This window comes from Aythya marila (assembly GCF_965140915.1).
Source record: "Aythya marila genome assembly, chromosome: 1".
Classification (NCBI taxonomy): Eukaryota; Metazoa; Chordata; class Aves; order Anseriformes; family Anatidae; genus Aythya; species Aythya marila.
Genome location: NC_139042.1, coordinates 117,293,442 through 117,299,441, shown reverse-complemented (window position 1 = coordinate 117,299,441; position 6,000 = coordinate 117,293,442).

Genomic DNA, 6,000 nt, shown 5'->3' with positions numbered 1-6,000 from the left:
GGTTAGCAGCCTGGGGGATTGGGCTCCTGTTACCCAAAGCTCCCGCTGCTGTGAATACTGAGTGCTTGAGTGATCTGTTTTGTCTGCAGGCCCCACCATAGCTTTGCTGGTGGCACTCCTATTGCATGGGCAGTTCCACAGACTGAGTCTTTCTCTGAAAGTGGAGATACAAATAACTAGCATCTGGATCTCTCTGATTACAAAGATAGAGACATTTTTCCTTTTGTTTTACTACAAAGGTAAAACAAATGTTCTGGATCTGGGTCTGATCTTGGTTTATGTTTGCCCAGAAGAATGTTACCGCATCCATGGTTACGATGTACTCTCCTGCATGGACCACAAGGCTTCTAAGCATTTACTTCAGGGATCTTTGCACTGCGTGGTGGGACCACTGATGGAGTTCCCATGGGTTGTAAGAGCATTTCTCTTGCTCCTTAGATGCACAGTCCCAGAGGAGCTGGAAGTTTCTCTTTTTCAGGTATCAGTCTAGTTTCGGCCAACTAGTAATTACATTTTATCATGTGTCAAGGGGATGGCAATTTCTTGTTTTCTTTTTTTTCTGGGTAGGAAGGCCAGATTAGTGCACAACTGAAGAAGAGAAGCCATGCATTTTGAGAAGAGACAGCGAAGTTGTTAGGAATGACGAGGAAGATGTCTGAAGGTAAGGCTCAAATGAAGCAGTCTTGCCTTATGTCTGTGAAATAATGCGAGCTGTTCTCCTTTGTGTGGGGCCAGTTTTGGCCCTGGACGTTTAGTGACTAAAATGAAGCACTAATATGTATTCAGAGGAGCACAGATAAGAATTCAAAGGTACCTGGGAAAGCACAGAAGAGCAGATGGATGAGAGATTTCCCTGTGGAGCCTTGCTGGACAGTCCACCTAGGCGCAGGTAGGCTACATTGTCAGACCAGCGAGCACCAGCATGGCTGGTGAACAATGAGAAAAAATATGATCTGTAGGATGATATTTCTGGCAGATTTTTGGTTTAACAAAGCTCTCTCAGTTATTTCCTAGCTTTGTCTTATCTGACACACGTTAATCATGCTCGTAAAACAGTCAAAAGAGGAATAATAGAAAGGCTTTGGCCGGGATTGCCATGCCTTTGATCTGTAGTGTTCAAAGTGTACACGGGGTAATGAAATTAAGAATACTTACTGTTGACTATTTTTTTTTCAATTAAGAGGCTACAAAACAACAGGTGCAGATTTACCAAGGAAACTTAAGAGATTTCTCTGATGTGATTTGTGCTCTCAGTCATCACCTGATGTGAGAGTAGCTGCATTCAGCCTTGGCCAAAAAAGCACTGCTTGCTCCAGGATAAAAATAGAGCTTCAAAGAAGGCAAACGCATTGTCTTCTGACTCTTGCAATCTGAAGCTATTCAGAGAAGCTCCCATATACCACTAACAAAAATAGGATGTATTAATCAGACAGTAAATTCTGCTGTACAAAAAGTGATTCTCAAATAAATTGAGAAGAAGAAGCTCAGGGGATATCCGTGTCTGTTGCTATTAAGTTCAGAACTAAAAGTTAATGCTTACAGTTTTCATATAATAGAAAAAAATCTCCAAAGTAACAGGGAGAAATTGGAGCATAGGAGAGCAAATTTATAAGCCAACCAGGTAACTCCAACTCCGACAGTGCTCTTGAATAAGAAAGATGATTCGTGCTCAAATGGACTCACTGAGGTGTGGGTGCCAGTTACTTCAGGCTCCTTTGTCAAGGCTGATGTGAGGGCTGCTAACTGAAATATTTTATAGCAGTGCTGTCGTAGCAGTGACAGTCTAAGAACCCAAGCAAGATAAAGCTTGGAGGTAGAGAGAATATTGTTATGCCTGTTGCTTCAGGAAGGTGAATAGACAAGATTTCAGTTCGAAAGCCACAAATCCTCCTGTTCCCTGAAAAAGGTCATTGCTGGAAATACAGTAGATCATGTTTTAGTTTCTGATAGTGGGTGGTAGTAGGATACTGTGCTCAGCTGTCCTCACTTCTTGCGTCAACGGACCAGCTGTACTGGGGGAGACAGAGGAGTGTTCTGGCCTTCTTTGATCTCTCCACTGACAAAGACACCGAGACTTCCAGTTACGATGGATTTGGTGAGTGAGACACAAACACCTGTTTATTTTCCATAAAGTAATAAGTCACCAGATGGTAAAGGTTTTTATCCACACTGCTCTAACTGGATTTGTACCAGTAAGTTGGAGGTGAAAGGTACCATATGGTACTGTTAATCCCCGAAGCATTCATTATTCCTAAAATAATTTTCAGCGCCTTGTAGTGTTGACATCTCTCTTTCATTACTGTCTGCGCTTATTTATGTGGATAATGTTCAGATGAAGTGTAACGTGGAGTATTTGGTTTGGGTTCTTTTTACGTGAGTGTTCCTGAGATTCGGTGCCAAGCGGAACATTAATTGCCCTTGGACAGTCAGTTGGGGCTTATGTGAAATGAGTTGGTGGTCTCCTTCCAGCCTCCAGTGGGTGTAAGGACTGTCACTGGCAGCTTTGGCAGAGAGGCAAACTGCAAGTGAGCTTGATGATTTGAGAAGTGATGGGTGTTCTGACGGATACTATCTCATTAATAGTACAAACCCTGCTTTATTGTGAACGATGGCCATTGCTTACTGTCACTGCTGACAAGAACCTACCAGCCCGGGATTAGACTGCTCTGAGGTTCTGGGAGCAGGGCTGACTTGTGCTACAGGGAGGAGACTGAAGATAGGACCCTGCTGACAGCTTGGGTGGGTGGCAGTTTTGGAGGGAGATAATAAGCAAAAGATCAGCATCAAGAGAGTTTACCTACACCATGAGGTTTTGAGACTGTACTAGTACAGCTCTGGAGCTATAGGACACTTAGAGATTCAATGGCTGGATGTTCTTCAGGCTAGTAGGTGTCCACAGGGGGATGTCAGCCAGATGGTCACAGAAAGCACCCTGATGGCAACATGATGCCTCTAAACAGGACTGAAGCACACACAGTAGGATGACAACAATGAGGAAACGTATTTAAGCTGTCTGCATGACCACTGAAATGGCTTCTGTTTTGGTACAGATATTATGCTGGTAGGTGCAAATACTAGTGCTTAAATATAGGCTGTTTGGATGAACAGCTCTGTCTTCTACTGAATATTTCAACTGCTATTTACTGATAAGCTGTTGTAATATATTAGTCAAGAAATGGAACTAGAAGCTCTCAGTTCTTCTGAAACACCTTGCAACAGGTTTTTCCACAAGTGTTTTAGTTTCTTAGTTGACAACGTGGTTGTTAAAAATGATAAGTTTAAATATTGCAGGCTGATTTAAAGAAATAAATTAAGCTTTTTTTTTTTCTTGCCTCTTATGTTGGCACTTTGAATCTTATGTTGGCACTTCGAATTCACCCTTTCTTTAGGAAGCAAAGACCATACCAGTCGCTGATGTCTTCTGCAGAGCGGTCACTCATGGAACCAGTGTGTAGGTAAGTGCCTAAAGCTCTCAGCAGCCACAAGAGAACATTTACTGGTCTCTGTGCCGCTGTCTGCTCTGGAGACACTGCAAGGAGTCATCTTGGTTGCTGCTGCTTTCTGTCCCTGGCAGCGAGCAGTGCCCAGCGCCCTCCCAGCCTTCCCTGTCTGGAGAACAGCCTCAGCACAGCTGGGCTGCCGGCAAGGTGGCTGCGGGACCAGGACTTGGCCTCCCTGCTCACAGGAGGGAGTACACAGGGGACAGTCCCTGTCACTCAGGGTGCAGAGCAGCAGGCTGCTGCCCGCTCCTGCAGGATGCCAGTCCCTTCCAGGCCAGCAGTTGCCCAGTACTTGCTGCAGCTGGCCTGTTTTTCTACAGCTCTGTCACCAATCAAGGCAGTGGAGCCATCCCTTGTGTTGTCCTGCATGCTCCCCTGCAACAGGGCTAGAGCCACAGCCTGGCGCAGTGCTGGAAGCAGCCTGAGTGGCCGTACAGTCTATGTACAATAGCTTAAACAAGACGACAAAGTTGCCTTCACCGAACTTCAGTCTGTGCTACCTCGCACAGGACCTTGATCTATAGACTACTGGCCTGAGTCCCAACTAAGCGAAGTCTTCCCTTTTGTTATGGTGTTGCCTGTGGTCTGCGTGTGGTGCGGTAACCTGGCTGAGCTGACAGTTGCTTGGCAGCCTGTGGTTGCTTCTGGCTTTCCTGGTGGTGTTGAGGAGAGCCACAAACGTCCATACGGTACTTTGAGGGCAGCTGCAGATGAGATTTAGTCAGTTGGAGGTCAGCCAAAAACCTTGTAACTACAGTAGGCCGATATGTTGATTCTTGGGATGCAGAATAAGCCTATATATGTGGCTAAGTTGGTCACCCTTTGGTACCATAACTGCGGAGGAAATGTAGCATCTCTGCCCCACATCAGTAGGTATAGAGGTGCGGACTGTGGGCTTGCCATTGAACTGGAATGCATACAAAAGGGCTTTGTACATCCAGCATCTCAGATAGCTGTAGATAAATCTGCCCTGTGTCTTAGTGAGATCCTTTGCTGCATTGCTTTGGAAAAAGCTCTTGTAATATTTTATTAAAGAAAAATTGAAGATGAAGACGTGACTGGACTGATAGGAAGATAATCTGTTCTCAGACTCTGAATCAAGCAAGCTTGAATTCAGAGTGGTATCTGGAAGCTGCTACTAATAAAAGTTTTGAGATAGTGGCATGGAGGGTTGGAGTTGGGCAGTAAGTGTCTGAGTATTGCGTAATTATGAATAAGGAGCAAGAAAAATAGAAAAGCTCATTATGGAAATTAGAGGACAGCCTGTAATAACAGAAAGAAAAAAAAATGGAAGTGTTTTCTTTTTCTCCACATCTTAGTGGAAAAAATGTGGAAAGGTAGAGAGATTTCAAATTGTGACTTTTGGCACCAGCAAGGAACTTGAGTGCTCTTCCCCTCAGCCCTCCCTCCCCCAGTTTGAAGGTATTCTTTGGCTTGGCTCTCGTTCATTCCATAGTTCATTTCAGAGGTTAGCTTGTTAACTCTGGTTTTACCGTGCTCTGAGTGTGGAAAACCAGAGCAGATGTTTCAGTGCACATGCCAAACAGAGTTGAAATGAGTATTTCCTAGAGCACCTTGTGTTCTCCAGTGCAAATGTCCCTGCAGGCTTCTTCTGAAGTTGGAGGAATTGTGCTCCTGTCACTGCTGTTGTGAAAACAGATCTGGCATTTCTCCTATCCCTAGAAATTGTCTTAAAAAGAAAACAGGGGTGGATTTGGGGGACAGAGGGGTGAGCAGGGCTGCTTTGCTTTCTTGCTGTAGTGTGCCTAAGGCTGCAGTTTCACTTAAGCTTTCGTTTCTGATTTGCAGTTGCTGACCCAGGCATAGCCAAGCTTCGTCTTCTGTCTGGTTTTCTTCCATTCTTCCGTCCCTTCCTCCCGCCCTCTCAGAAGCATCCTGAAGCAAGGTCCAGTGGACACAGGTGTAGAGCAGTAAGTACCACTGTTGCAAGTGGGCTGGGTTGAACACTTCTTTAATTAGAACCAAGTTCTAGATCAGGCCTCTCCAAGCTGAAGCCCGGTGCCATTTTTTCCCACTAACTAGGGGGAAGAAAGCTCGCAAGGTGTTGAAGCAAGTGCTGTGTAGGCAGCAGAAGTCCTGAAATGAGCAAATAACTCCAGCTGTGTGAGACAGTTGATGGTCTTAGAGAATCCCATCTGAGCAGGTAATTGTATTTTGCTTTACCAGCTCTGTTTTTCAGAATTAATTGCATGTAATTTTCTAGTGTGGTCTGACATTTAAAACTGGATAAATACTCTTGGTTTTCAAATTTGGTCCCCAAATGTGTCCTCCATTTGCTGGCTGGTCTTGGCTAGATTTGAGGGTTCCCATTTCCCAGAGTGGAATGAGGGCTGTATGCAACCCTGTGGACAACATCCTGCAAGAGACTGGAGCTGTTTTGAAAAACATTCATGAGAGACTCATACGGAGGCTGAGTGGGGTTGGACAATTCACATCTCTGGCTTCCTATATCACAGGAATGAATCTCTTCTTTTTTTTT